We start from the raw sequence: 12188 nt of genomic DNA on the forward strand, positions 1-12188 counted from the left end.
CATCTAAGTCCAAAAATGTGATTATCAAAATGTATAATTTGCTTGCAATTTTGCCAATAAAGTTCTCAAAGAGACAAAGGTTTTGCAGGTGTTCCCAATCCCTTCCACCCTGGCCATCATAAGCAGTCTGTGCTTGAACTCATTCAAAGTTTACCAGTAAGTATTGCCCAACAAGATTACAAAAGGAAGTGATCCCATTGCCATTTACTGATCAAGGACCATGTTTTCCATGTAACATAAAGGCACTGGCTATTGGTATCATTTGTTAAGATTAAATTAGGATGAAATTAAGACCCAGCTATACCAGAGAGTGGAAAAAATCCTCTCTTTTGGTGAGAGGACGGTTCATTTAGTTGTGAAATGGGAGACTTGGCTGCTACACAACAGAGTCCAATGTCTTTCCTTTGCCCCTTCCATAGACCCTTAGGTAAGCCTTCGCTCAGCAGCTGTATGTTTTGAACTCCACTGAAGGGCTCCCATCCCTTCCACAGAAGCAACAGAAGTTCAGGTTGATCTTTGTACTCCACACAAAGAACCAAGTACTTAGAATGGTTGTGGTCACAGAACACAACACAAAACTAGTTAAAAACTGGATGATCCTTTGTCAACACAAGGGACCAAAGACTAACTTACAAGTACAGATCAAAAGTTCACACATGCTGCACATTTATTTAGGTCAGGAATTTCTGCATATGTTTCTCATGCTATTAAGCCTTTAAAATGAGAAGAATGTGGGAAAGTGGAAATAAGGATCCAGATTTAAAATTTGCAATTGGATTCTTCCAGTAACATGAGAGTACTTGCTTTTCAAAAAAATTGATCATGCCTTTGCTTGTAGAATGAATGGAAATTGAAGAATTCCTCCTTATAGAAAGATCAAGAGATGGGATATGGGATATGTTTAACATGGAACTGAAAATAAGCTTATCTATTAAAGGAGCATAATGGAAACAGTCTCAGCATAACACCATCAGCCATGACCTTCAAGAGCAATCCTTCTGGATTCAAAGGACATTCTTTCACAGTTAAAAACCTGGAGACAGGTAAACTATGGAAGTGCACAAATATAAGAACTATGATCAGTATGGGTGCTCTGGGACAAAGCCTGGGTCTTTTCTTGAAAAGAGGTGAGGACACTGCTGAAATAAACACATTAATTAGTTCTTTGTCATGGGACTCATGGAGAGGGTTGGGTGGCAGATGTCAGAAGCACATGGACATCTCCCAAGTGAGCAGGAAGAGATATTAAAAAAGAAAAACAATTGAGGGTCATAGCCTGACAGGTAATCAAGAAATTGAAATGCCTGAAGAATGACAAAACTTTGAGGCCAGATGGGATCCAGCATGCTGGAAAAATATGGCATTCAGAGACATGGGGGAAAGAGTAATCATTTTAGTGCCCTGCAGATTTATTTAGTATATCCATAATGGCAGCACCTGTGTGTGCAAGTGTACTGTATGCATTCATTTCATCATTTATGACTTCTGAGTGCATAGAAAATCTACTTTGCTTTTATTTTTGTTTCTAGAAAAAAAACTTATATTATTCGGATTTTTTAAAAGTTGCCTTTCTTCCTCTGGCTCCTCATAATTTCGATCTGAACTTTTTGCCCTCCTCTTTTGTTCTGACTGCCACTTCACGATTAAACAACAAATGAATCCACTTATAGCCTCTTTATTTCTTCATTCATACAGAAAGTGAACAAAACTAACACTTACCACTATCCCCCTTCCAAAGCCACAGCCCTCCACAGTAAATTGTTCACACTCAAAATGTCTGTGATGAGAGCCACAGTAATTCTTTGATCTTATGCACCTAAATAATTTCTGAACCTATCTGTTTGATGAACAACATCTTCACGTGTTTCAGTAAAAACCTGGTCTCTCTGTAGAAGATTTTCAGGATGTAAAAGTTACAATTTTAACATTAAAATCAAAATTGAGGTAAACAAAGAACACTTCTTGTGTACCATGCAATGAGTGCATCTGAGATATGGGACGAGGGTGCAAAGTTTGTAGCTGCTCCCCCACTATAGGATCAGAAATACACACTGTGCCAGCTGATGTTGATAAGGAAGGTATGGTCCTTTGCCCATGCCTGACAAATTCAGTCTTGGTTGTACATGTTGAAATTTTGAGTTTCAGAAGCAAGACAGAATCCAGGATTCTCATAATTGAGCACTTTCAGGTGTTCTCTGAAAAAGCAAAAAATTTACCCTAATTCAGCCAACCCATCTGTAAAATAGACATAATAGTGTTATGCATTGCTAGTTAAGGAATATATTTTTTTTCTGGTTTTTTCTCTGTTTTTTTTTTCCCCCCTTAAGGAGCTGGAGACAGGATGTCCTGCCAGAGGAATGCTAGCTGGGGGTGAATGCATGAGTGAATATGATACAACAGCAGGCACGAGGCTTTTTTGATTGGTTTTTTTGTTTGTTTTGTTTTGTTTTTTTTTTCTTTTCTTCCTCTACAGCCAGAGTATTTTTGTTACCACAGAACTGCGCAGCTTTGAAAACCATCCAGGAAGGTAGTGCGGGTCTCCAGCTTGAAAGGAAAAGGCATTTGCTACATTGTACTCCAGAGGCTGGTGGGGAGGGAGCAGGATCCAGCACCAAGGGGTGTAGAAACGTACCCCAACAGAGTGTGTTGCCCACCAGCATCACCCTGCTCAGCTCAGATGTTGCCACCACCGGCACATCTCTGCAAAGACATCTTCAGTTATGATGGAGCTACAGCAGTGCCTTTGAGAGACACTGCTGCAGCTCCATCATAACTGAAGATGTCCTCAAATCTTCATTCGCAAAGCCTAGCCATGATGATGACGGCAGTGCCCGTTACTCAGCCAGTTCTGTCTAAAAGGCTGAACCTACTCCTAAAGCCAGTCTGGTGATGTAAACTTGGGCCTGATGCCACAAAAGCATTTGTTTATTGTCCATTTCCTGCTGTAGTTAGATACCCACCATCTTTGAGGAGTTACGTCTTCAACCAAGGTCATTCAATAAAGAAATTATATATAGTCATGAAAATAATTTATTTGGGGGTTTTTTGGTTGTGTTTTTTTTTTTTTTCATGCATCTCTGTGCTTCACACTTATTTGTTCAGGCCTCCTAAATGACAGGAAATTATTATTTTTGCTCAGAATCTGTGGTACTAGGACATAGAGTAGGTTAGGTTGATTCCTGAATTCACACAGGGAACCTGCATCTTAACTAGGGTTTAAATCCAGGTCTCCCAAGTCCCAGCCCAGTGCACTAGACAGGCTATCTTCCTCCTCTGGAAAGGTGACTGGAAAGGCTCTGAAGCAAGAGACCTGCAGTGCATGTCGAACTGAAGCAGCAGGGAAAAAAATTACATACTATTCAGAGCCAGGCTTGGGCAAATTCTGATTTAATTACATAAAGTCAGCATGAATTCACAAAAACAAGCTTGTGTTTATGACTCCACTGATGGGATTTTTGCAGGGTGGATAATAAAAATATCTGATAACAGGAATCCATACATTCTGTTTAACTAAATTTTTGTGTAGAAAAGTCAGGTTCTTTGTGTTTTATGTCTGACTTCAGGAAGTGAAGGGATGTAAAAGAAATCCCCTTTTAACTTCTGCCTATGACAACTTTCCATTAGAAACTACAAAGACTTCTCTCACACATTACAGAGATGGGTGCGAGGAGACAGCTTTAAACCTCCAGGAGCTTCAAAACAAGATGAAGAACATTTGAAAGAGGGAATTGCTTATGGGGACACTCATGTTGGGACTCACCAAGTTAATGCAAGCCTGTCAGTGGATGCTGGCAGCCCCAGAACATATCCTGCACCAACCCCTTTGCCTCACAGACAGTTTGCCGTTGGGTGAGGAGGTGCCTGCAGTCACAGGAGGTCTGGAGACCTCTATTCAACTCCTGCCCCATGGGGAAAGATCAATGGTTTTCAGATGCCCCCTCTTTCTTACTATTCTGTTTCTCTGTATTTGCAGTCTCAGTCTTCTTGGGATATCTAATTTCAATAAGCCAGGAACTAGCTTAAGTATTTTTTTTAAGAGTTAACCATGTATGCTAACAGTTTAACATGTAAGGATGTGACTGAAAGAGAGTCACAAGGATTAGTGTGAGGATCAATTTTCTTCACTTTATATATCAATGACCTGGAAGAAAGAAGATGCAGTAAGTGGATTACACGTGCTGATGATACAAAGCGAAGGAGCAGTCAAAACAAGAAAGGAGGGCAACAAAATTCAGAATATATAGACTAGGATACGGAGACAGATAAGTAGCTTATAAGTTTCAAAGTATGTAAGGTAATGAGTCTGGGAATGAGAACCAAAAAGAGATAATATCCACTCAATAACCACACGTTCCAAACATTACAGAAATGCAGTATATGGGTTTAGTGGCAAATAAAGCTCTAACAGTATAAGCAAAAGTGCTGAACAGCAGAAACTGCAAAAAAAATTTTGAAACTGTAGGATAGATAAAGGTAACTGTAAAGGAAAAAAAAATATTCAAATCCTGTAAATGAGACTAGTTTTATGACAAAATATTGCATATTTCTAACCAGCTATGAAAAATATGCTGTGGGAAAAAAATGGTAGAATAGGCCTCTGCCAGAAACTGACAGCTGTTGAAATATCTTGATTATCCAGGGACTGGAGATGAAATCCAGGTTTGTATGGCTGAGGATAGAAGATTAAAAGGAGTCCTTGCTGTGGTACTCACGATTCTAAGGGAGTGGAGAAAGGACAGGAGGCTCTGGGAGCTGTGGCACTGCCAAGAGCAGGGGGGCATGGATGCCAGTGGAGGGTGGGCGTCAGGGGGGCCAGGCAGGACTTCTCCGCACAGGGAATGAATCACCTGACGAAACAAGGGCAACTAGAAACATGGACAATTTTAAAAAGGGGTTTGACAGGTATTGCTGGGGCAGGCCCAGGTGCAGGTACACCTCCACCCGTGTGTGTGTTCACCTGAGGGGTCAGTCCCAGGCTGGCACGGCCGCTCTCCCCACGGGTGTCCTCCCGCTCTCCGTGCCTTCCCGGCAGCCCGCAGAGAAGGATGGGGATCTCCGTGCTGACTGCAGCAAGGGCTGGATCGCAACCCACGTGCAGAGTGGCCTTTGTGTCGCTGTGATTTTCCTCCCAGCAGCCACTAATTAGCTCTCTGGCTTGTGCCCCTTTGCCCGCGGCCCTGCGGGGCCGGGGCGGCCGCCTGCGGCTGCCTCGGAAGCTGCCCCGGCCGCCCCCGGCCCTCCTCTTTCTTTTCCTCCCTTTGTGATCTGCGCTTGCTGCTCATTTGTCACAGCCATTATGTAGTCTCCCCCCTTTCTCTCTGGGCTGCCGACAATGTTTGCCTCCCCAGGTGCCCCCGTGCTGCAGGACCAGCCGCGTCCCTGTCCCCGTCTCTGCAGGTCCCTGAGCGCAGCCCAGACCGAGCCTACCCCATATTGCTCCACTGCCCGTTCGCTGGTATCTCTCTGGTCTCACAGTCCCCTCGGGGTAATCGCTGTCTCTGAACAGGACCTTCTGGGCCTCCAGTGACACACATTGCACTTGGGCAACTCTTGGCATCTGTTGCCTGCTACCTGCAATGCTGCTGCTCCCTCCCTTGCTTTGCTGGCCCAGGGAAAGGCTGGCAAGAGGGGTCAACACATACTCACCCCCTCACTCACTGTTTCTAAAGAGAAAGACCCTGCTACAAAGATCTGATGATTTTTTGGTCCTAGCAGAATTTCCTCAGCCCACAGTGTCTGAGTTGGTTGGAAATTTTAATAGTGTTTTCCTCTCAGCCTTGAAATAAATGTTAACTGAACTGTGAAAAGCAAACTATTGACCACGTTTGTCAGAACAGATTTGTGCTAACAATATTCAACCTTGCACTGTCCCCTGTGTTTCTTCTTCGCTTTAGAACCTTTTGGATTCAAATCCTTTAGCTGATATTCCATGACCGATTTTGCTTTCCCAAGTCTTGATAGTAATTCCAGGCCAACAGATCTGTCTTGCAGAGATCTGCAGTAAAAATGCCAATTCACTGTCCTAAACATAACCAGCTCAGTGAAATCAAGCCTTCCCAGAGTTTGCAGAAAGATCTTGGAATTGAACAGTGTCCTATGCAATGCAAAAGGAAGCAGATGGGGAGTCCAGGTCCTTAGCCAAGCTCAGGTACAGACCCAGCTTGTTTCCTTCCAGCATCTTCTGAGTCAGTCTGACTGCATCACGAACCATGGACTCACAAGCTGTATTTGATTAGTTATAATACTAAAATAAATAGAATCATTTGGGTTGTGTGACTTTCCCTATGACAGATAAAGGCAGAAACAGCAAATTCCCTAGTGAGTATATATGATTCATATATGATGAATTCCTAATATTTTTGCTTTTGACAAACTTTCAGAAGAAGTTGAGACCTGGTCTGCTACCACTCTTTTCTAAATAAAATTTCACTTTTACTTTTCTTGTCAGCAAACTTGCTGATAAGCCAGAAAAGATCAGAGAAATAGATACATTTGGGAGAAGATTTTACATTATTATTGGGTCTTTGTTCCAAGCAATTCCTACATCTTTGGGATCAAGGTGAGCCTCCCATAATGCACTTGCTAGTAAGCAGGTATTAAAAGAAAGTCTTTCTAGGCATTTATCTCTGAGACATCAGACTGTAAGATGAAAAGATGGCCTAGGGATTTGCTGACCATCACAGACAATGGCTTGCTATGATGAAAGCTATGTATGATACCTGGACAAAACTACATCAAAGTGCTAATTAGGGTACATGTACTCCTAACTGGTAGCCTCTGAGGGTGATATGCTTTCATTTGTGTTAAAAACCCTAGCCGGTGCAGAGAATCAGTGTGAGCTGGAAAGATACATCTATATAATGGACAGTATTACTACACTCTGTCATCCTTTCTGTGATATATGCTCTCTTTATGCAGAGAAACAAAATTTGTGTTTATCTCACAGGGCTGAGACATCCAATTAAAGAACCTTGTCCTACAAAATCATCTGCCTGAAAGTAAAAATGAAAGAAAATTGGTCTGATTCAGTTATTCCTGATGGTAAGTACTTAACGATCAGTTTTCAGGAGCTTCTAATCCTATAATATTCCCAAAAGGCTTGCTGTAATGGGGATAGACCATACTTATACAAAGAAGAAGAGAAAAACATCACCCACACATTGTGCATGAATATAGATGCTTTTAAAAAAAATTGTCTAATTTACCAAGGCAAGCAACTGATAGGTAACAGATCAACCATTTCACAGAACGCAAATCTACTGGCAATGAAGCAGCCAGGATGCAGAGTGTGCTGTGTGTTAGAGATTCTGCCTGGTTTGCAGCACCATGTGCTTTGAATGCCCCTCTGGTTGTGGCGGGTCTGTTGGGAAGACAGCAGAGCCTCTTCCTGGGGGAATATTGCCTTCCTCTCCAGAACTGACACAAGAGATGGGGCTACAACAAATCAAGTCATACCATAGTAGGGAGGGACATTATTCACCCTGGAGAAAAAAAGCATCCAGCTATTCTCCTACTGAGTCATAAAACCGAATACACTTAAATATAAAAGAAACCAGACCTATCTCTAGGACTCAGACTGGTTTTGATACTCTTTTATCTAAGAAACAACAGAATCCAATTGTTTCTTGCTTGGGCAGAGACCATTTGGAGGCCATATGGACAACCAGGTTTTATTGCACATGCAAAAGATATTTTACAGTAACAAGTCTACACTCTCAGTGCTTCTTCACAGGGTAAGGCTGCAGGGAGATCAAGTAAGTTTTTCTTTAAAGAAGAAAACAAAACAGTAGGACTGATGCTACTAAGTGCATTATCTTTACAGTTCCACTTCATCTGGCATAGAAGTAGGTAAGAGTCACAAAGGTCTATTGAAAATGACTGCAAAGGCGACAACCCTCCAGAAACTCAGCCGCTTTCATTTATTGCTTACTTGAAGAAGTAATTAGGGTTCTCACTTCTTGTCTAATGCCTCCTAATGGTCACTTTATTCTTGAAATGTGTACAGTACCCTGACAGTTGGAAGGTAAGGTAATTGTGTAAAAATCTTTATCAGGAATTGCCCAGTGAAAATATTTTCTTTCAGGCTATGAAGGAAGGCTTATGACTTTCTTTTTCTGGAGAGAGGTAGAATAGAATGATTTGTTTCATAGTGTCCAGGCAAAGAGGCAGGCAATGGGAATACATAATGATAATTCAGCCCAAGCACTGTAAGTGTGAAAGGCCAATCTTCCGGCCAAACAATCCCCTGCCAATATGAGCTCCTGGTTTTCATTTGAATGCTTCTGTTGGAGAGCAGAGTTTCTTTCATCCTTTACATTAAGTAATTTCAGCTTGTATTTGAGAAAACTAGAGGCAGCACTCTCTGCTAGTCAGTTATTTTATCCTCCTTACCCACACACAGCTTCCACTGCAGACGTGAGAGCTAAAGGCATGGGCAAGTGAACAGCTCTGAAGTGCACAGCCACGGCAGGGATGCATTCAGATCTCCCAGAGGTGCCAGGACTAAGGGGAGTGTGAGGCAGAAAACAGAAGTTCCTCTTTTGTCAGTAAAAGCTGGAATGGATTGATGCAGTACTGGCCTGGCTATGCAAGGAGTTGCAGCTATGGCCTGTAACTTGTTTAACAGAAATGTCATTGTAATCAGAAATGCATAATTTCCAGTGCAGTTTTACCAGAAATCTTTGGTTTGTCTATTATAGCTGATTCACTACTTCCAGTGACACAGCAAATGGAGACTTTACATCCACAGACTCCTGACTCGGCACCATCAATAATTGAGCTGTTAAAGCAGTTCCTTCTTGTTGAATGGCACCTTGTTCACAATGAGAGCCTGTTGCATGAAGACCATTTTGCTTTTAAAAGCTAGAGTGTTCTGTACTAAAATTGTCCCAATAAATACTTTTCAAACCTCTTCCTGGCTTTTTCAATGTGTAAAATCCCATTTTTTCCACAAATTCACAATAATTCAGACTTAGGTGTCAATCACTTTTTCATTCCCATGAAAGAGTTTTGTACCATGGAATGCATTCCATAACTGTCATGGCACAAAGTCAACTATTTGAAAAGGATAAATAACATTTAAGGAAATATATTTTGCTCTGCTTCTGTGCTACTGCTTTTAAAATTCTATTTCCCATTGTATTTTTTCCTACAACCTGGCTTTGTGACACTGCTGTTTGCATGCAGAAGCTATTTAAGTGGAACATTGCACTTCACTTGTTCAGAGCTTATAACGAATAAAAATGTGCAAGAGCATTACTTTGCAAAAACAGATAAGTAAGCATACTGCCTGTCAAATTTTGTCAGCCATGCTTGGCAGACAAAAAAAATAAATGACTGCATAATCCTGGTACAAGAGTCTGCAATCTACAGGGCATGAAATGTCTTGGGGACTAAGAGTTTGTAACCTGCATTTCTTCATATATCTCACTAATTTTCTGCTTCTTTTCCTAGGCTGCAGAATCTGCAGCATATTGCAAAACACTGGCTATGAGGCCCCTTAAATGTATGTAGGATCAATCTCTTATGAGATATTATCTCATTAAGACTGGCCCAAACCCCAACCTGCTCAGTGATATTTGGATTTCTACATAAAGTTGACAGAATGCAAAGAATCCTTAAAACAGGGTATTCATCACATACTATGCTCCACAATAAAAAAAACGGAGAGTGGAAGGCTTTTTTAGCTTAACTGCTCTCATAAGTAGCCAGAGGTAAAAAAAAAAAAAGCTATTAAAACTATTAAGCTACTCTTCCCCAGTATCTGTCTGACACTACTTCTCTGTGTTACTCATGGTATCTGGCAGTGTTTTCACTTAAAACAGGGTTGCTGTTTGTTTTTCTTGCCAGCTTTGCAATCCAGATCTGCTTTTATTTGGGGAAAGTGAGACTATTTGGTGATGCTCCCGACAGAAAGAAAATAAGCAGTTTATATGCATCCCGTGTACGTGGGCTCACTTCTCCACTGTGCCTGGGTAATGTCACTGTGCTGCAGAAGAGAAAGACAGAACTGTGGTGGTGCCTTGCAGTCACTCCAGAGAAGCTGAAGCCAGGACACAAGCTGCCCTGTGCTCTAGGCCAAACATACTGCAGTCTCCAAAAAGACTACATACTTAGATTTTCTAGCAGCCAGAAGTCACTGAGAGTACTGGCTCCTCTGCCTTTGCCCTCTCCTGATCTGACATACCACCTGTGTTCAAAGATGGAGAAAAAAATGTCCAAAAGCACAAAAGGGAAAACCTCAACATAAAAATCTTATTTAAAGGGAAGCTAACTTGCAGTGTGTTAGGGAACAGCAGCACTATCTTCTTTTGGAGGGCTTGGAGGGGGAACAGAGATGTGTGAGATGTATCACTTACAAAAAGAAGAAATTTATGCTCCTCTGTTAGTAGCCAATTATTCTGAGTAACTGGGCAAATCACAGGTACAGTTCTAGAGCTCCCTCCTTACCTGGACATGAAGAAATAGCAGTGCAGAGATCATGAAGATAAATATGATGAAGAGCAATAGTTTTGACCAAATATTTCTTCAAATTCCATCTAAATGCAATGATAAGTTCTTCTTTCCCATGCCTGTCTGAGCAAGAGATGTGACAGCCCCAGAGCAAGAGGAGATAACAGAAAGTGTAGAAAATAAATTAATCCAATTCTAACCATCTGAATGTACACAAAGCACAGAGGAAAGTTTGAAGAGAAGAGCATCTTGCTTTGTAAATTCAAATCAGAGGAGCAGATTTTTTCTGCTTTCAAGAACACTGCAATACCATTCATCTCCCACAGCATGCTGAAAACCAGCATGAGGGGAGGAAATGAGGACCAAAACTAAAACAAAAGCTTGTAGCATCCAGGTGCTTAAGGGAGAGAGATTTGCCTTTGGTTATGAAATTACTAGTATAACTTTTGTTATAAAAATGCTGGGCCGTTAAAAAAAGATTAGTTTTCCAAGACAGTATTTTCCAGATTTGTCCTTCTAACTTCATTCCCTGAAGGAACTGGAAGGTCCAGGCTTTTCATAAACTATTTTTCCTATGTTCTGAAACTAGAATGTCAATTATCAGAATTTGGACAGCATAATAGTTATCTGCTTTGAAGTATGTTTCTACTTGTAGTAACTTTCCATGGCTATATTTAATAAGCAAATAAATACATAAATACATGAAAATGGGAGTGTTTTCTTCTTTTACTAATTGTGTTTTAGTTAAATAGTCTCAGGAAAAAAAATAGTCAAGTGTAGTATAATATTTGGAGGTGCTCCTTTCCTGATGATCTTCAGAGAAGTTACTTGCAGGTGCAGAATGGAGATTATGTTCAAACACTACTGTACTACAGCATTCTGTAGCATGTATACCTGAACCACTTCTGAGGAAATCAAATATTGCAAGGAAAAAGGAATGGGGTTCTGCCATTATGACTTTTTGTGATATACCTGTGGGATAGAACGGGGAATATTACCTGTACTGAGTGGAACAGTTCAATTATTAGCAACTTGTTTTTAAAAAAAAAAAATCATATTTTTCCAGTCATATGAAGTTCTTGAAAGATTTTTCTTATAGCTTAACGTTACCCACTTCGTGGTGTGTGCCAGTATTCCTTTGCTGCCTATTTATGAGCAGTATGTTGCTAATATTCAATAGTCAACATTTTTTCCCTAGAAATAATATGCACTATCTGCTTAAAAGCAAAGTTTAAAGGCTTGTCTTTGATGAAATTGCCTTCCAGGAAACTCATTTGTACATGCCTTCTGAAAAATGAGTGACATGCTCTGACACAGATGATGTTAATGCACTCATAAAGGTGGATATGACTGTGAGTATCTGCACATACAAATAATAGTAAAATATTACAAATTTAAAATCCCAAACTATTGAAAAAGGTCTATACTTCTGCCTGCATCAGCAAACAGGACATCTTTCTGTATGTAAGACTGTTTTTCACCAGTAGAAGAGCTTTCCAATGCAATAGGCCGAATCCTGGGGAAATTTCCTTTCAATTCATACAATTTTCCCCACAAGTGTATGAGTGAGACACCTTGACTTAATGATGTCATTTCAGTGCCAGACTCTTCAGTGGCAATTACCAAAGGGGGGGAAAAAAAATAAAAGAATGAATTCCCTGGGTGCTTTTGTTAGTTCTTCATTATTTTCTCTTTGAAAATTATTCTTCCATACTTCATCTTGAGCTGCCTTTTTT

This window comes from Empidonax traillii, unplaced genomic scaffold (assembly GCF_003031625.1).
Source record: "Empidonax traillii isolate 1590-97213 ecotype Southwest subspecies unplaced genomic scaffold, ASM303162v1 scaffold227:size730986, whole genome shotgun sequence".
NCBI classification, from domain to species: domain Eukaryota; kingdom Metazoa; phylum Chordata; class Aves; order Passeriformes; family Tyrannidae; genus Empidonax; species Empidonax traillii.